Genomic DNA, 20,306 nt, shown 5'->3' on the forward strand with positions numbered 1-20,306 from the left:
GGCTTCCCTGGTGTAGGTATCCTGGTTCCTAGGGTATCCATGGGTGGGGTGGCTCTCCAACCTTCTGTCTTTCACTGGGTTTCTTCAGGGTCCACTGGGAAGGGTCCTTCTTTAGAACTGCAACCGCAACATACCCATTGACTTGAATTAAGCAAGCAGTTGTGTTCCCACTTTGGACATGGCCTCCGTGGGCTTCTTGGTTACTTACTTTGGGTGGTTACTTGGATCCCCAGCGCCTCTACGTCTTCTGGGTATAGTCTTGACTTGGGCCATGTTTCACATCCCCCTATTTTAGTATAAGATTTGGTACCCCCTGGAGACCACTGTGCAATCTGTGCTTCTTACTTGTTTTCTTTGCAAAGTATTGTGTACATTTTGTATATCTCCAGGTAGGAGACAGTTGTATGTGTTAGTGAATGTCTCATAATAAGTACCTATTTTTATAAATACACTCTGTGGTTCTTTTTCACTTAATCTGTACCAATAAGATTAGGCTCAGGTAAAACAAGCTGCTTTTCACTACTTCTGGACTAAGCCTGAGGGCTCCTCTCCACAGCAACCACTTTCGAAGGCTATCTAAGACCATTAAAATCACCATAAGGGACGCAGGGTGATACACTTACATAAGTGAGCACCATATACTAAGCCATCTTCTCACATGCTCCAACATGCGTGCTGATGACATCGGAACCAGAAAGCAGAAAGAGAGGGGGCCGGAAGACATCAAGAGGGGAAATCCAGGCGAACAGCGTATTAGCGTTGAGCAAGGGAGAATGAGTGGTACGGAGGAGGAAACGGAGCAAGAAACGAGTGGTCGGCAGCACGAAGGGAAGAAAACCAGGACGAGGGCTGAAGGAGAGGCCAACAGAACACTCGTCGCCACTAGCACAGAAGTAGATGGAGACACGGAAGACTGGCAAGCCTGTACCAGTATTCAACGCGAGCAGCTCCAGGAAGACACGGCTCAGAGTTCGAGCTGTGGTCACAGGCAAGTCCCGCACTGGGGTCTTTGGGGTCAGTGGTTGACCTGGCTTATTGACCTGGCGGGAGCGCTCAAAGGAAGAAAAAGAAGGGAGAGAGAGCTTAAGAGAGAGGAAAACATTCCCTCACACTAGTTTATTTTTATTTTTTTCTTGTGCACGAACCATGGGTATTGGTGGTGGTCCTATCAGAACAGAGTCTCAAAACCTCTCTCTCTCAAGCTCCCTCTCTTTTTCTCCCTCTCTAACAAGCTCTCTCCCTCTCTCTCTCGCGAGCTCCCACTAGCTCTCTCTCTCCCTCCCTCCCTCTCTCCCCCTCTCCCTCCCTCTCCCTCTCATAAACTCTCCCGCTCGCGATCTCCAACTCTCTCGCGAGCACTCTCGCCAGCTCTCTCTCTTTCTCGAGAGCTCTTGCAAGCTCTCTCTCGCCCCATCCCTCCCTCAAGAGCTCTCTCTCCTCTCTCTCCCTTCATTTCCCTCTCTCTCTCCCTCTCTCTCTCCCTTGCGCTCTCTCTCTCCCTCGCGCTCTCTCTCTCCCCCGCGAGCTCTTTCTCTCCCTCTCTCGCAAGCTCTTTCCCTCTTTTGCTAGCTCTCTCGCTCGCCCTCTCTCTCCCTCTCCCTCCTTACCTGGAGCTCTTTCTCTACTCTAGCCTCTCCTTCTCTCTCTCTCCCCCCCTCGGTCTGTCTCTCTCTCTCTGTCTCTCTCTGTCTCTCTCTCTCTCTCCCCCTCCATCTCATTTTCTATCCCTTGGTCTCATTCTCTCTCCCTCTGTCTCCCTCGGTCTCCCTCTTTTTCTCACTCTCTCCCTCCCTCTTTCTCTCCCTCACTCAGTCTTGCGCACTTTCCCCCTCTCTCACGATCTCTCTTGCGAGCTCTCACTCTCCCTCTCTTGTGAGCTCTCTCTCCCTCTCTTCCTTTCTCTCTCGCTCTCCCACTTTACCTCTCTCCCTCGTTCGCTCTCTCTTTCTAGTTCCCTCTCCCACTCCCTCTTTCTTTCTCACTCTCTTGCGAGCTTTCTCTCTCCTTCTCATGAGCTCTCTCTCTTGCGAGCTCTCTCCTAAGCTCTCTCTCTCTCCCTCGCTCATGAGCTCGCTCTCCCAAGCCCCCTCTCATGAGCTCGCTCTCCCAAGCCCCCTCTCACGAGCTCGCTCTCCCAAGCCCCCTCTCACGAGCTCTCTCCCAAGCCAACTCAAGAGCTCACTCCCAAGCCCCCTCTCGTGAGCTCTCTCTCCCAAGCCCCCTCTCGTGAGCTCTCTTCCCCTCTCTCTCGCAAGCTCTCTTCCCCTCTCTCTCGCAAGCTCTCTTCCCCTCTCTCTCGCGAGCCCGCTTCCCCTCTCTCTCGCGAGCCCGCTTCCCCTCTCTCTCGCGAGCCCGCTTCCCCTCTCTCTCGCGAGCCCGCTTCCCCTCTCTCTCGCGAGCCCGCTTCCCCTCTCTCTCGCGAGCCCGCTTCCCCTCTCTCTCGCGAGCCCGCTTCCCCTCTCTCTCGCGAGCCCGCTTCCCCTCCCTCTCGCGAGCCCGCTTCCCCTCCCTCTCGCGAGCCCGCTTCCCCTCCCTCTCGCGAGCCCGCTTCCCCTCCCTCTCGCGAGCCCGCTTCCCCTCCCTCTCGCGAGCCCGCTTCCCCTCCCTCTCGCGAGCCCGCTTCCCCTCCCTCTCGCGAGCCCGCTTCCGCTCGCGAGGTCTCTCCCCCTCGCTCTCATGCACTCTCTCCCCCTCGCTCCTGCGAGCTCTCTCCCCCTCTCGCCAGTTCTCTTCCCCTCTCTCCCCCTCTCTTGCCCCCTCTCACTCACTCTCTCTCTCTCACCCCCTCCCACCTCTCTCTCTCCCACCTCTCTCTCTCTCCCTCTTTCTATCCCGATCTCCCTCCCCCCGCTGTCCCTCTCAACCGTTCACTCCCTCTCAACCTCTCACTCTCCTCCTCTCTCTACCTCTTTCTCTCCCGCTCTCTCTCACTCCGTCTCAACCTCTCTCTCGAACTCTCTCCTCCATCTCTCTCCTCTCGGTCTCTCCTCCCTCTCACCTCTCTCCCGCCTCTCTCGCCTCTCCCTCTCTCCTCTCTCTCGATTCTCTCTCTCTTGCTCATATTCATGAGCAACAGACCTACGAATGGATGAAGCTAAATTCGAACAGAAAACCACTAGGCATCTGAAATGTCAGTCCAAGGACTCTCTTTCTGAAGACCTCCCTTGATGTGGAATATTCTAGTTCTTTCTGCAATTGCTTCCGTATTTGTTTGTTATTCTTGCGAATAAAACGTAGAATAAACCCACAAAAGAACTTTGAATCATCATCACCTTCCTTACAGTGGTGTTAGACATGTGATTTATAACCCCTCAAGGAGAGTAACAATGACCCAATCTATTACTATGAAGATATGGTAAAACAATTGGCGAAGGGACGGACACATTTACAGCTCATTGTAGAGCATCAAGCCCAGGCTGCCAAACAGGATCGCGAGAACCTCCAGACCGCCCTCAAAACTCATGCTTCCTCTGTTGCAGACGCCCAACAAGCTCGGGATACAGCAAACCTTAACTTGGTTGATGCTATTAACAATGCCAAGGTCCACCCAAATGTTACTAGTTCCGTTCTTCAAAAGTATCGAATAGGAGAAGAACCTGATGCAGTCTTTATAAATTATGAGAGGGTAGCATCTACATCAGCATGGCCTCGTGAAGGCTGGAGTCAGTATTTTGCCCCGCTCCTAGCAGAGGAGCTACAGACAGCATATCAAGCAGTTAATCCAGCATGGATTACTCCTTATGATGAAGTAAAAATAAAAATGTCTTGAACGACTTCAGTGGGATGCTGCGGTCGCCCCCCCACCCTTAAGCTTGAAAGGGTCTGTGGGGGTGGTAGCAGCGAGAGCTGCCCCAGTCTTTACTCACCGCCGAAGGTTCTATGTTTCAGCGGGAGGGAAGCAGCAGTGAGCGCCGGATGGCCGCTGGCGATGGTTCTGTCAGCCTCCCCTGCCCTAGACTGGGACTGCGGGAACCACCGGCAGTCTACTCACCGCCCCTGCCACTGCTGAATGCTACAACGGGTCTGCAGGAGGGTGGCAGCGAACAGTACCGTCCTGCATGATGCCTAGAAATCATTGCGTAGACCACGTTGTGCGACACACCTACAGACGACAGACGACACATTCAAGTGTTGCGACACACTGTTTGGAAAGCACTGTTTTAAAGTGTTACCTTTTGGCTTACAAGGAGCCCCCTCCACCTTCAAACGTCTGATGAATAAACTATTAAGACCTCACAGTGCTTATGCCACAGTTTATTTAGAGGACTGTTATTTTTAGTCCATCCTTTTCGGCCACACACCTATAACAGCTGTCCTCCGTTATTGCAACTTTACAAGCTTCAGGTCTCACAGCTAATCTGAAAAGGTGCACTCTTGCCACAGACTCCATCAACTACCTTGGCTGCCTAATTCAGGCAGGTACCATCTTTTCACAAATAGAGAAAGTACAGGCACTTAAAGATATTCTCCTTCCTACCACCAAGCAAGAAGTATGCTCCTTCTTAGGATTAGTTGGGTACGATAGACTATTTATTCCCCATTTCTCGTACTTGGCTGCACCTCTCAAGGATATGTTAAAGAACGTTAAACTGCTAAGATACAAAGCTGGTCAAAACAACAGCAAAATAGTTTTGACAGTTTAGAAACCATTCTTTGTACTCTGGGGCCCGGATAAGAACTGGTTACATCGCATCTGGCACGTGCTTGGTATGGAGAGGCGACTCTTACAGAGATTTCTGGCATGCATATATATGGTTCCTTTCCCAAGGATTTACAAAACTGACCTACCCCCGATATCTAAGGTTGCTCCAATTGACCGCACCCTCAGAATGATCAGGTCGGGGAAACCCGCCTATGTGATCTATTGCAAGTATGTGGACATTCTTATGGTTTAATGTTGGATGAGCATTCTGGGGGGTGGGGCGGGTTGGAGGCGAGTTGGGTGGGCGACTATGGGGAGTTCATTAAATGTTGCAACCTGTTACTGCAAAGCAGAATCATTGTGCTGCTACAGCCCTTTGGAATCTCATTGCCTGCGCTCCTGCAACAGTAAAAACAAATAGCCTAAAAACCATTCTTTTTATAGAACCGGTGTTACTCTGTCCAAAATTCAGCAACCGTTCGTGTTACAAACGGATGCCTCTGGGAAGGGCTTGGGAGCTGCTCTATCTCAGCCAGATTGCATCGCTGATCTTCACCCGAAAGTATACATCAGCTGGAAATTGCTTACTAGGGAACAACGTTATTCAACAATCAAAAAGGAGTGCCTGGCTATTAAGTGGGCAGTAGAGGCGTTACGTTATATTTGGACGTACCTTTACTTTGTTTACGGACCATGCCCCGCTAGTCTGGTTAGCCAGACAAAGATTCAAACCCTAGGATACTGCGATGATTCCTAGACTTAAAACCTTTTTCGTTTCAGCCTAAACACCGCAGGTCGCCTTCAAAACAATGTTGGTTACCTATCCTGGGAGTCTGTATCTGATTAGCTCGATCAACCACTACTGGAAAGGGTGTATTGTAATATGGTTGGTGACTCCCCCCAAATATGGCAGATGAAGGGAATCAGGAGAATCCCTCACAGAACGCTTCAGACGCTCTGAAATGCACGGCAGTGACATCAGAACCAGGAAGCAGAAAGTGAGATGGCCGGAAGACGTTCAGAGAGGAGCGCCAGCCATACATTGGTTTGGCCTAGAGTGAAGTGAAAGGGAGAACAAATGGTACAGAGCAGGAAACAGAGCAAGAAACAAGAGCTTGGCATCGCAAAGGGAAGAAATCTGAGATGAGGGCTGAAGGAGAGGCCAACAGAACACCAGTTGCTACTAGCACAGAAGAAGACGGGGACACGGAAGAAAGGCAAGCCTGCCCTAATATTCAACGCGAGCAGCTCCAGGAAGCCACGGCTCCAAGTTCAGGTCATGGCCACAGGCACTTCCCAAGCGGGCTCATTGACTGGACGGGATCTCTCGAAGGAGGAAAAGAAGGGAGAAAGAGCTTAAGAGTGATATAGGGAAAAATAGGATACATTTTGTGCAAACACACACAGAGTTAAGACCTGCAACGTCTATGCAGAAGTTCCAAGTTAAAAGCAGCTTTAAGCCCCAGTAGAAATACAGGCCCTGGCCTCTCCATGAAAAATTGGTCAGATAATGCAGGTTACAGGGACAATGAGTTCAGCTGAACTTATCAGGTCACACAGTTTGTTGAAAGGTCAGGAAATGGCCTGCAGTCACAAAGATAAGGATGGACTGGCCCAGGTGCAATTCTTGACACTGCTCATAAGTCGCTTCAGTTAAAAAACGCATGTCACACTTACACGATGCTAGGCATGATGGATGAAACAACACGAGAGATAAGCATGGCCAAAAAGCATTAGGCAAAAATATAACCACTTGCTTTACAGGAAAACAGATGTGTGTAAAAAGTTGCTAATAACGTATGAGAACAGGAAAACCACCGAGGAGGTTTCCGCCAATATGAGATGCGAGGTCCATGTGGCCAATATCAATATGTGTTTTGTTTTCAGGAAATTCTTGTAAACTGCTGATTTTAATCTACTCATTTGTGACGTAAATCCTAGGCTTGTAACTTTTTTCTCTTGTGGTTTTAGCGTATATAAGCCACTGCTTTTGAATTGTTCGTTGGACATCAGATTCCAGTCTCTGCTGAGCCTGGCTGACCTCCCCAGCTGATTAATGCATTAAACCATATTGTATTGTTAACCTGCTCCTGTGTTATTCTTACAGAGATCTTTTCCCTTCAACATCGTGGCGAGCTGAGCCAGGACATCCACTTCTTCTTGCCTCCTGCCACACCCTGGGCACCGCCTGTCCTTATAGAAATGGTTTTGTGCAACTAAAAGAAGGTAAGAAGATGCCGGTTAGAAAGTCTTCCCATTTCTCTGGGACAGGTGGGGCTTGGGAGTTGGCATTCTTCAAAGGTGAGAACAGTGCAAATGTTGTCCCTTATAACTTACAGGTAGCATGTGGACAGTATAATGTGTCTTATGGTATTATTATTTTTTTATTAATGTTTATATGTGGGGAAATGCATGCATGATTGTGCACTGACAATAACCAGGACTAGAGCTCCGGTGGTAAGTCCAGAAGGTACTAGGGGACCTAGCTAATAGGGCCAGAAGTGGTCAGGAAAGAGTAGGACTTGAAGCTGGACAGCCAGCGTACGTTCGGACGTTGTGGCAAAGAGACAGGTGAAAACTTGGTGTTCATTGGAACTTTTTTCTGAGTAAGAGCAGAACAATTCAAGTCATCTCAGACTTTGTCTGAAAATCACAGTTTGTAGTTACAGGCAGTGAAGTATATCCTCCTTTTGAGTTCGGGAGAAGCGACCAGTTGCAGCAGCAGTAGTAGTTTTTGCCCTAGTATAGTAGTAGTTTTGCCCTAGTATGAAGTTTTAGAGTACATCAATATGCCTATGCAGATGTGAATAGAAGTAAGGACATACATTAATGTCATTTTTTTTTTTTTGCTGTTTATACTCAGAATTTCTAAATTGTGTAACATACTGTAGAGTTTTAGGAAAAGGATTTCTCATTTAGACAAATGTCTCAAGGGCGCACAGGTACCCAACCACAACCGATTCCCGAATTGATCACCCATTGTTATAACGGTCTCCCTGTGGCCCTTTCTAATGGTACTGAACCTGGTTGGCCAGCAATCCCAATACCATCAGATAACACTTTAATGTCAGAGGTTTGGGAGCGCCTAGGTATTGATTATACATCACCACTGGGTCTCCTAATAACATACATTCATGTGACAGTAAAACGCCTGTCAGATAACTAATAAGATCAGTCCCAAAGGATTAAACACAAATACAGTGTCCTGCACATTACAGTGATTAAGAGTAGTGTACAGCAATCTCATGAACCCCACAACAGATACTGATGCTATCAATTATTATCCCTATAGTCACACCTTAGAGCCTCCAGATTGAAGCCTACAAGAACTATCAAATAGTATAGATGAGGACCTAAATAGCTATTTTCAAAGGTACACATACCATTGAAGAAATAACAGATAGACTTGATAGGAACGTCCTTAATTTTCTTGCAGGTGATTCTGAACAGGACCTTTCCACACTTGAGATATTGGAATTGGTTTTGAATTCTACGAAACCTATTGCAGTGGTTCACCCTACTGTGAGACACCCCCCTAGAAGGCCCCCAAAGAAATTAACTTATCAACTATATGAGTAGCAAGGAGAATAGCCTGAATTAATACCATACTACCATAATACCCCATTAGGTAGATAAGGGTATCAGGTGGAAAGTATAATAGAAACTGAAAATAAGTAATATAATTAGGAAGAGTGAACACTTATAACAGGGACAAGTTAGGCCCACATATAAGACTAAACAGGGGCCAAGTGCACAGCAAAAATAATGGGGACCCCTTTAGAACACATGGCTAAGGTGTTTCCTGGCGACAAGGACAAAATAGAGAAATATTGTAAGGAGTGGCATAGGCAACATCAAAACTTCAACATGCATGGCCTGAAAAGGGCTCATTTGACAAAATAACGTTAGATCATATAGCCACCCTTTTACAAAGCAAATCTAATGGGAAGAAATTAGAAAAAAGGAAGACCATGTTAGATCAGTGGAAGGTATTTGGTGAAACACACGAGAAGGAGACTGAGATAAGGCCCCAGTCCTCTCCTTCAGCTCCTCCACCTCCGTACCGAGAGACACAAGCAAGTTTAAACATTAAAAAAGGTACAGGGCATGTATACCATGCAGGCTAATACATTAAACGCCACACCCAAGAATGGCTAGCACACCTCAGGAGATGTCAGGGGAGACAACAATAAATATGTAGGAACAGTGGATGCTACCTTTACACTTAATTTAGAAGGTGAAACTGCACCTACAGAGAAAGATAAAAGTGAAGATGTCAGGGGAGACAACAATAAATATGTAGGAACAGTGGATGCTACCTTTACACTTAATTTAGAAGGTGAAACTGCACCTACAGAGAAAGATAAAAGTGAAAGTCAGCACCCAAAATTAGATTCAAAGGACACACAGAGGAGGTGTTACTAGGAAAACAGTCAGCGGTCCAAGGAATTCAAGCCCTGAGAGTGAGAGGAGAACATAAAAGTTAGCCTTTACACCAAAAATACCTCCTGTAGAACTCTGTAGGCTGATAGAGGAGGGTGGCGATAACAAGTGGGTCAAGATAAGGGAAGATGGACAGATGGACACAAGAACAACCTGGGAAAAAGAGGAGGTGCCCCTGTGGCATCAGAAGACACTAGACAGGTCACAAATAATGGAACACCAAAGCTCGGAGGACTTCCTCCATGCAGATAACCTCTTAGGTGAAAAAGACATGAGGTCAGACAGATCTTACATAGGATCAGATAGGGCATTAGATGATGTTACAGAGCATGTTAGAAGAATGTCCATCATTAACGACTATGATAGAGAACAGTGACAATTTGCCTGTGAGGGGGGAGACACCAACAGGGATGCTGAGGCCTTACAGATGAGACAGCGAGAGTTAGACAGATTGAGATTTGATGGAACGCATGCACGCCCTTATGAGAAACAGGGGACATTTAACATGACGGGAAGAATGACATTGAGAAAAGACACAGTACACCTACTCCCTGTGCGCCCAGGCAGTGACCTGACACCTATTGAAATAGTGGCCCAACAAGAACAGAATTGGTACAATGTTGTCCCTTTTACTGACACTCTAGCAGGTTGGACAGAGGGACTAGCACCACAAATGACACCATGGCCACGAGATGGTTCTTTTGAGTCACGAGACATGGCAAATGCGGAGATGTACATCCTTCACAGCATAGGGGATCCTGAGTGGGATTATCCTTATATGAAGGACAGCTCGAGAATATGGCAAAGATATGCCAGACAGTATGACTCACGTCACCCTACTGGACATAGGGACACGGTCCTGTCAGAACTGCCCTTAATATTTAAAGGTTCAGGGTCACCCCAATACATACCATGGCCACAGACGGATAAAGAAAATAAAAAAAAAAACAGCTGCCATCACTTGCTGAAGGGGCCGGGAAGTGGATAGCTGCTTTTGAAAAACACACAGCAGGGATACCCCTTGCAATAGGCGACATCAAAAGTTTATTAAGCTCCCTTATAGGAGATGAAGCAGATACACTGTTCATAAAAGCAGGAGTAAAGGACGTGACATTGACTAATTCAAAATGTGATGGGGCACACTTCAACTAAGTAAGGGGAGTTGTTTGGACACAACTAAGACGAATTTACCCAGATAGGCCAGACATTGGACCTCTCATAGCACAAACAATGCAGCCAGATGAAGACCCAGCACAATTCCTAAGCAGAATGAAAGAGAAATTGACACAGGAGGGAGGGGAGAGATGGGATGTGACTGGACAGAATGCAATACTATTCTATAACATAGTGAAGAAGGGATTACCAGCTGAAGTGCAGGACAAACTAGACAACATAGTAGCCTTAGAAGCCAAACCATGGACTGAGATACAGGTTCACATAATACATTATTGTAAAAGGAGACAGGACAAGGAAAAGAGTGAGAAAGATCAAATTGAGAAAGCAGCAGCTAAATTAGTACAACAGAATCTAGCAAAGTGGACAGAGGGAGGAACTGCCACTGTGGCTACCCAGATGGCCGCAGTGTCTGTGGGTGTGCCACCTGTAAACACCACTTCACAACCCCAACAATATGCCCCCAGATTTAATAACAGGAATGGGCAAGGAGGGCGAGGAAGGTTTGGGGCAAATAGGCAAAACACATTCAGGGGCGGGCAAACATGCCACTACTGTAACATGCCAGGACATTTCATGAGAGAATGTAGGACCAAAAAGAACAACAAACAGGCAGGGGTAATATATGGCCAACAAATGGTACCACCTGGCCGCACAGCCTGCCATGAGCCCCCAAGTGATATATCTTCCACAGCCCCAAATGCAGGCTCAACAACAGTTCCAGCCCCAACAGGTGCAACAACACGTGCCCCAAATGCAGTATGGGCAGCAACAGGCAGTGCAGCCCACTGTGCCACACCAAACCTTACAAGGTGGGGTAACGGTCAGAGGAGGAAACCCCTTTCAGCAAACTTATGTGGGAGGATATGCCCAATGAAGGTGCCCACGGAGGGGTCTCATGTGTCCAGTACGATTGATAACTCACAGGCCAGACGAGGAACCCACTGTGACGGTAGCCATAAATGACAGGGAATACAGCTTTCTCATTGATACTGGGGCCACTAGGTCCTTTATCCGTGAGAGAGGACTCCCACTGTCAAATTCATCAATGGACACAGAGGGGTTCTCAGGGGAAGTGAGGAGGGTTCCATTCACCAAACCTGTGGAGATGGAGATAGGGGGAGGAACGTTAACAGCAGTCTCTTATTCACGATGTGGGCCTCGTCCGCACAGCAGTCCCATTCAGAATAACTTTGAGGAATGAGCAATACTACCAAGGGTAAGGCAATACCCTCTATCCAAAGAAGCAGAGGAGGGCATCGCCCCAGTTATACAGGCATTGGTAGAGCAGGGCGTCATATACCCAGGTGTATCCCCATGCAACACCCAGATTTACACGGTCAGGAAGGCCAAGGGTAATTCATGGCGCATGATTCAAGACCTGCACCCCCTTAATGACATAGTGATACCGGGATTCCCTGTAATACCTGACCATTCCGTTATCCTGACTAACATACCCAAAGATGCTAAATACTTCTCAGTCATAGACTTGAAAAATGCATTCTTTAGCATTCCATAACACCCAGATAGTCATTACTTGACTGCATTCTCATTTCGTGGCTCCCAGTACCTCCATTCTCGTTTACCTCAGGGGTACTGTAAGTCCCCTAGTGTCTTCAACAGAGCAGTCAAGAATGACCTCGCTAATTTTCAAAGTGACAGCACAATACTGCAGTATGTCGATGACTTACTAATTTGTAGTGCCACAGAAGAACAGTACAGAAAAGACACTGTGTCTCTGCTTTTCACCCTCGCACAACGAGGCTATAAAGTAGACAGAGACAAATTACAATATTGCCAGGAAGAAGTCCATTATTTGGGACAATTGCTATCAGCCTCAGGTTGCCGAGTTACACCTGAAAGAGCAGCGTCAATTAGACAGATGACTGAGCCTGAGACAGTTAAGGGAATGCAAAAATGTTTGGGCCTATGAAACTATGTCAGACAATGGGTTTTTGACTATAGCACCCTGATAGCCCCTTTGCTCACAGCTATCAAACAGGCAAAGACACAGAAAGACAGAATAACATGGACTGCAGAAATGCGAGAAACATTTCACAAACTAAAGACAGAGATAACGACTGCACCAGTGTTAGGAACACCAGACTACACTAAAGTTTTTTTCCTTTTTTGCCACTGCAATGGACAGGTGATAACTGCTGTCCTCACCCAAAAGTATCCTTTAGGCCACAAACCAATTGCGTACTTTAGTGGTCTACTTGATCCGGTTATGAAAGGCCATTACCCCTGCGAGCAAGCTTAGGCAACAGCAGCCTTTGCGGTTGAGAAAAGTGCCCCCATTGTCATGGGTTCACCTCCGACGCTGTATGCAGAACATGCAGTGTTTGCAATAATTCAGAAGGCTAAGACGACACTAACAACACAGAGAGTATCAGGCTATGAGATTATTTTATCACTACCATCTCTCAAGGTAGTCAAGTGTCATACAGTCAACCATGCTACTTTCTTTGCACCCCCTATTGAAGGTGCAGATAGTGACCCCCATGACTGTGCAACATATACTTCAGATGAGTGTAGCCAAGCAAGAGAAGACCCCATTCCAGGGAGCGTTGTATATTTTGTAGATGGATCTTCCACAATAGATCTGGACACAGGAAAGAACTAGTTACTTACCTGTACACTATGGTTCTCCAGTATTATCTTTCATAGATTCACATGCTTGTATCTTCCCCGTCGTCATGGTGGGAGTCTCACGGTAACAGAATGACCACAGCAGTATAAGAAAACTGCATAGCAAAATCCCATAGGGAATCCTCTTATTTGGTAACCAAATCTCATCATTATGTGGTCCAAGACTCAGCCAATCGGCTGCTAGCCCTGCCCTCACACTCCCCAGCAGAGCCTTCCTGCCTCAGATTTCCAGCCCCGAGTGCGAGACTAAAAAACACTAGAGACAATGAGGTTCTGCCTGAGAAATGGGGAGGTGGGCGGGCCGCATGTGAATCTATGAAAGATAATACTGGAGAACCATAGTGTACAGGTAAGTAACTAGTTCTTTCTCCAGTATTGAATCTTTCATAGATTAACATGCTTGTATCAGAATAGTAAGCAGTACTTATCCCAAACTGCATTTCCAGGCTAGAACCCTCAACAAACGTAGGCTCTGCTCTTATGGATAGCATGTTAACATACATTGCATTATTTGAAAAAAATCTGCGTAAATAGACATATATATATGTACATACATACATACATCGCTATAATCCATGATAAATACCTTAATGAAATAGGTGCCGTAGAACTGCTTGTCCCACTGCTGCATCCTTTCTCCACGCTGCATCCAGACAATAATGTCTAGTAAAGGTGTGCGCATTCTTCCATGTCGCAGCTCTGCAAATGTCTGGCAATGGCACCCCTGCAAATAGGGCCGTAGAGGTTGCCATCTTCCTCTTGGAGTGCGCACGTACTTTGGTTTGCAAAGGTTTCCCAGCCTTGACATGACACAAGGATATTGCTGACGATATCCACCTCGAGATAGTAGATCTAGAAAGTGCCACCCCTTTCCTGGGACCAGCAAAGGCTACAAAAAGCTGATTTGTTTTTCTGAATGACTGGGTCTTGTCGATATATAATTTGAGACATCGTTTAATGTCTAAAGAGTGCAATGCTCTTTCTGCCGCTGTTGACGGGTCTTTAAAGAATGTAGGCAAAACTATTGGTTCATTCAGGTGAAAACTGGAAGGGACTTTAGGAATAAATTTGGGATTCGTTCTGAGAATCACTCGGTCCTGCCTGAATTGTAGGAATGGTTCTGCAATCGAGAACGCCTGAATCTCGCTGACCCTTCTTGCCGATGTGAGCGCTAACAATAACGCTGTCTTCCATGAGACAAATTGTAACTCCACCTTATGGATAGGCTCGAAGGGCGGTTTTATTAACTGTGTAAGAACTATATTCAGGTTCCAAGGAACCACTGGCCTTTGGACAGGAGGGAACATTCGGAAGAGCCCTCTGAGGAATTCTTTAATAACTCTTTGAGACCAAAGAGAGGGCTGATCAGGCACTCTTGTGTACCTTGAAATTGCGGCGAGGTGTACTTTTATGGACATATGAGAGAGTCCAGATTTTGCCAATGTCAGTAGATATGGGAGAATCTGATCAGAAGAGACCCGAAATGGATGCAAGTTGTTAGATAAACACCAGTGACAGAACCTTTTCCATTTCGCCGCATATGTTTTGTTTGTGGAGACTGCCCGGGATCGTGACAGAATGTCTCTGCAGTCCTGAGGGATCTTTAACAGGTGGAATTCATGCTCGTGAGGTTCCATGCTGACAAGCTGAGCGATTTCAAATTTGGATGCAGTATCTGTCCGTTGTTCATCGTTATCAGATCCTGCACTAATGGGAACTGTATCCTAGGTGTTATTGAGAGGCTGATCAGTTCGGAGAACCACGCTTGTCTCGGCCACGCTGGTGCAATCAGAATCAGATGGCACGGCTCTGATTTCATTTTCCTTAAGACTTTCAGTATTAGAGGAAAGGGGGGAAAGGCATACGCAAACATTCCTGTCCAGCACATCTGTAGCGCATTGCCCCACGATCCTTTCTGCGGGAACCTGCTTGCAAAGTTTTTGCATTTCGAATTGTGGCGATACGCGAATAAGTCCAGCTTTGGTGTGCCCCATGCCTTGAACACTCTGGAAAGGTGCTTCCAATGTAGTTCCCACTCGTGAGAGATTTCGGGAGATCTGCTCAGGATATCTGCTCGTGTGTTGTCCACTCCTGCAACATGTTGCACCTGAAGCGAGATGTTTTGAGCTAGAAGCCATTTCCAAATGTCTTGTGCTTCCTTTGACAGAAGTTTCGACCTTGTGCCCCCTTGTTTTAGCAGGTAAAACATAGACGTGGAGCTGTCAGTTTTCACCAGAACCGTCGATCCGCGAATTCTGGGTAGAAAAGCCTTGAGTCCCAAGAACACGGCCTTCAGCTCTAGCAAGTTGATGTGGAGCTGCGTTTCGCCCTTTGACCAGTGGCCTTGAATTTCGAGCTCCTGAAGATGCGCTCCCCAACCCTGAAGAGAAGCATCCGTCATCATCACGAAATTGTAGACCTGTGATTCGAAAGTTAGTCCTTCCGCTAAATGATCCCTGATCTTCCACCATGACAGGGAGTGTCTGATCTGAGGGGTGATTACTATCCGATCCTCGAAGGATCCCTGCGACTGAAGCCATTGTTCGTCTAGCAGTTCTTGTATAGGCCTCATGCGGAACCTGAAATTTGGGAGTAGGGGAATACAAGAGGACATCATTCCCATCAATGACTTGTAGATCCTTACTGAAACGGACTTTTTTGTTTGCAATTGTGTCGACAATTGAATGATCTTTCGAATACGCTCCTCTGACGGGTAAGCCTTGGCCTCCTCCGTGCAGATTAGAGCACCCAGAAACTGAATGGACTGCGCTGGTCTGAGATGGGACTTCTCCAGGTTGACTCTGAGACCTAGCTGATCGAAAAGCTCCATGCAAACGTGAAGGGAGCGATGGGTGTGTTTGAACAAACGTCCTTTGATAAGCCAATCGTCCAGATAAGGAAAAATCTGGTGACCTTGCAGTCTTAGGTGGGCCGCAACTGGCGCCATGCACTTTGTAAATATTCTCGGCGCGGACTTTAGTCCGAAAGGCAAGACTTTGAATTGGTAGTGACGCCCCGCCACCATGAAGCGTAGAAATTGTCTGTGTTTTACGTGGATCGGGACGTGAAAATAAGCATCTAAGAGGTCCAGGGATGCCAAATAATCTCCTCTGCCAATCAGGAGAAGAATTTCCTGCAGGGATAACATTCGAAATGATTTCTTTTGAATGAATTTGTTTAGACCTCTCAGGTCCATTACCTGTCTCCACTTTGATGTGTCTTTCTTTTTTATGAGAAAGAAATGCGAGTAATAGCCTGTCCCGCGTTGAAGTCGTGGAACTTCTTCTATCGCCTCCTTTTGTAATAACGCCATCACTTCTGCCTTGAGGGCTGATAGATGTTCTTGCCTCCTGTGTATAGGGGGTTGAACTGGAGGCTTGTCTACGAATTCTAGAGTATGGCCATGTTGTATTACATCTAAAACCCATCTGTCCGTTGTTATTGACAGCCAAGCTGGGTAAAATGAAGCCAGGTAATGGGTGCTGCTTCTCGGACAGGTGTCGGATGTGTTGGAGAAGTCATTGTCGTCGATTGGACTGCTGCGACTTCCCTCTCGTAGATGATCTTCCCCTGGACTGTTGGTGCTAGTTATTGGAAGATCGAAATTGTTGATTGTTGGGAGTACTGGCGAGATCCCTGCTGCTGGTACGGCTGATATCTGTTCGATTGAAATGAGGATCGTTGTGTAAATTGTCCTCGGGAGCCTCTCCTCCGAAAGGACTGAAACCTGCCCTGTTGCAGAGATCCCAGCGCCCGGGCTGTATCTGTGTCCGTTTTGATACTTTGGAGGGCCTCATCGACATGTTTCCCGAACAAGTTCTCTCCATCAAATGGCATGTCCACTATTTTGGCCTGTACCTCAGGTCTGAACGAGGTGGCCTTCAACCATCCCTTCCTGCGCAGGGCTACTGCTCCTGCCATTTGCCGAAAAGCCACTGAGGACAAATCCATAGCGATGTCGATGGATTCAGCTGCTGCCCTAGCTCCATCCTGTAGAATAGCAACCGCTTCTTCTTTTTTATCTTCTGGAAGATGGGAGAGCAAGGGAGCTATATCGCACCACATCTGCCGGTTGAATCTGCTGATGAGGGCTAATGCATTAGAAGCCTTTATGGAAGACGCTGCCATCACCGCAAAGCGCTTCCCTGCGCCGTCCATTCGTCTTCCGTCTTTGTCCGGGGGAACCATTGTTGTCGAAACCGGATTTGAGTTTCTTTGGGCGGCCTGTGTCACCACAGAGTCTGGTCGAGGATGACCAACTAAACAGGCCGGAGACGATTCCGGAGCTCTATATTTTTTGTCTATTCGAGGAACTGAAGCAGCCACTGAAGCCGTGTTCTTCATAATCTTCAAGCCTTCCTCCCAAATATGGTCGATTATTGTAATAGATCGCATAGATTTGCGTGACTCCTCTTTAAAGTCATAAAGAAAACATTCGGCTTCCTGAACTGGAACGGGAAGATCAAAGCGCTTTGATGCTTTCTCCATGATGTCATGGAAACCTCCTATATCTTGCGGCGGCGAATTCGCCGGTGTTGGAGATGGCGACGGCGTAGTTGGGAGAATATATTGGTCCCATTCATCGTCAACTTGGTTATCTTGAAGGAGTTCTCCTTCTTCCAGTTGGTCGGCGTCACTGTCTTCTAAGTCATCTCTGATTGTCATAATCGGTGGCGATCGGATCTTCTGAGTGGAAGTTTTGGGAGAAGAGTGAGGTGGTCGTACCTGCGTCGGCTTCTCCACCGTCTGTGGCGCTTGAGAGTTTGCTTCCGGGAAACGCCAATAGTAATCGTTGATCATCAGGCGCAAGTCAGTCACCAAGGACACCGGCATGGAAATAGAGTCCTCTCTAGAAGTATGCGGAGGCTCTTCCTCTTCTTCGTAGGCATAAGACTCCTGAAAAGATTCATATCTCCGTGAATCTTTCGGAGGGCGATCCTGAAATGAGAAGACTTCTTGCACCTCATGAAATTCCTCCTCATCTGTTTCCTGACTCTTAATGCAAAGTTGGGAAGGACTATAAGCCACTCCTGAGGACTCCTCATCATCGGACTGCAAGTCTAGTAAAGTAGAAGGCGGCAGCGGAGACATTTTTGTCCATGATTTAAAATCTGTAGACTTAGTCTGCTTCGTCGACGAGCCCGTCGACAACACCATAGACTTCAATGTTATTTTCTTTACCTTAAAAGTTCCCGTCGACGGGACTGTCGTCGACGGAGTAAGCTGTATTATCGCCGACACCGTAGTCGTTGACGACGAAGTCTTCGTCGACGATGGCAATGCGGCCGTCGACGGAATCGTCAACGGTCTTTTCTTCGACGATGAGGTTTTAGCCGTCGTCGATGCCTGTGGTCGTCGACGGAGTCACCGTCGACGTAGTCGTCGACGGTTTTAAAGCAATAATCGCCGGCGACGCTCTAATTTTCGTCGACGGGGCTGAGGAAACTTCTCTTGACTCTTTAGATTTTTTAAGAGGAGTATGAGGTAATGAAGACGCAGGGGCCACTTTGTCTTTTGTCTTCTGCTTTTTCAGCTCTGAGCTATCTTCCGAAGTTGAAGATTTTCTCTTCTTTGAAGACTTAGAATCCTCCTCAGAGTCAGAATCTGAAGCGACCTTCTTTTTCTGAAGCCACAACAGAAGACGTGCCTCCCTGTCACGGAGGGTCTTCGCAGAAAATGTTCTGCAATGTTTACAGTCCTTAGGCACATGTTTAGGGTGCAAGCAATATAAGCAGTCCTTATGTGGGTCCTCAGAGAACAATCTAGGCTTTCCACAGGATCTGCAGGGCCTGAAAAGCCTCTTTTTAGAGCTTTCAGCCATCCTGAACAAGAAAAGGTGAAGCACAATACCTTAATCCAGCCAGAAGATGAAAATTCTAGATGAACCAGAGGTCAAAAGTTCACACAGGAACAAAACTGAGCAAGGCTCAGGGAGACTCCTCCTCACACGAAGGCGGTTGGAAATCTGAGGCAGGAAGGCTCTGCTGGGGAGTGTGAGGGCAGGGCTAGCAGCCGATTGGCTGAGTCTTGGACCACATAATGATGAGATTTGGTTACCAAATAAGAGGATTCCCTATGGGATTTTGCTATGCAGTTTTCTTATACTGCTGTGGTCATTCTGTTACCGTGAGACTCCCACCATGACGATGGGGAAGATACAAGCATGTGAATCTATGAAAGATTCAATACTGGAGAATACGACCATACAGGGGCAGCAGTGGTCAGAGCCATGCAGCATGATTCTTCAGATACTTTGCAGATAACAGAACAGATAACTTTGCCATCCCATTACTCTTCTCAAGCTGCTGAGCTAGTAGCACTGGTGGCGGCCCTTAAACAGGGTGAAGGCGAAACAATTACAGTGTATTCTGATCCCGCTTACGTCACTACAACAGTGCATTCCAGCATTATGCGATGGAGCAGATGGGTATTCCTGAAATCTGATGGAAGTCCTGTCATGCATCACCCTCTTTTAAAAGTCCTGATTGTAGCTCTAGCTCTACCACATGCATTCACTGTAGTAAAATGCACAGCTCACACCAATTCTCAAGACTTTGTGTCCTGTGGAAATGCCTTGGCTGATTGGGCAGCCAAGGAAGCAGCCAAACTCCCTCTAAACAATGTACCTGCCACAATTCTATTAACGACTGACACAGCAGCTAGCAACACAGATGCATCTTATGATCCCCTGGACCCTTCTAGGCATTATACAGAAACAGCTCGCCTACATCTAAGAGAGATACAGGAAAAAGCTCCAGACCATGAAAAGCAGTTGTGGGAATCTAGGGGATGCACACAGACCGGTACAGATTTAATATACAGACAGATATCCACAGGGAAGCCTGTCATGCCCCAAGCGCTATACCTTGAACCAGCTACATTTTCCATCACACACTGCCAGAGACAACATGTCCCTCCAGATACGCCAGGATTGGTTTGGTCCCAACTTACATGAGATGATCACAATGTACTTGTACACATGCACCGTGTGCCAGCAGTATTCCCCAAATCCCACCGTCAAGGTAATAGCTTCTACAATACCTCGACCACAAGGACCCTTCAAGGAGTTGCACATTGATTATGTTGATATGATTGACAGATGCAACCGTTACCGGTATCTCATAGTTGTAGTCTGTCCATTTTTCAAGGTGGATCGAAGCAGGCCCTTGTGTGCACTGTGATGCCAAGTCTGCTGCCACTTTTCTGATCCGTGAGGTTATTCCTAAATGGGGAATTCCGGAAGGGATAAGATCCGACAATGGCACACACTTTGTAAATAACATCTTTTCCCATCTTACCACCTTGCTAGGAATAACACACAGGCTCTCATCAACTTACCACCCTCAAAGTAATGGTATAGTGGAGCGCCTTAATGGCCTCCTCAAGAACAAATTGA

The 20,306-nt window shown here is 47.1% G+C and overlaps 1 protein-coding gene and 2 pseudogenes across 3 annotated transcripts in view; 2 read left to right on the plus strand and 1 right to left on the minus strand.

Annotated features, from left to right (window-relative positions):
* The window catches only part of CPLANE1 (ciliogenesis and planar polarity effector complex subunit 1), a 2,680,747-nt gene that overhangs the window by 2,631,143 nt on the left and 29,298 nt on the right, over positions 1-20,306 (minus strand). The gene's annotated exons all lie outside the window — the stretch shown is intronic.
* LOC146864097 (uncharacterized) lies at positions 669-11,135 on the plus strand (annotated as a pseudogene).
* Positions 12,300-19,554, plus strand: LOC146864098 (uncharacterized; annotated as a pseudogene).

Source organism: Triturus cristatus, chromosome 2_1 (genome assembly GCF_964204655.1).
Source record: "Triturus cristatus chromosome 2_1, aTriCri1.1, whole genome shotgun sequence".
Lineage (NCBI taxonomy): Eukaryota > Metazoa > Chordata > Amphibia > Caudata > Salamandridae > Triturus > Triturus cristatus.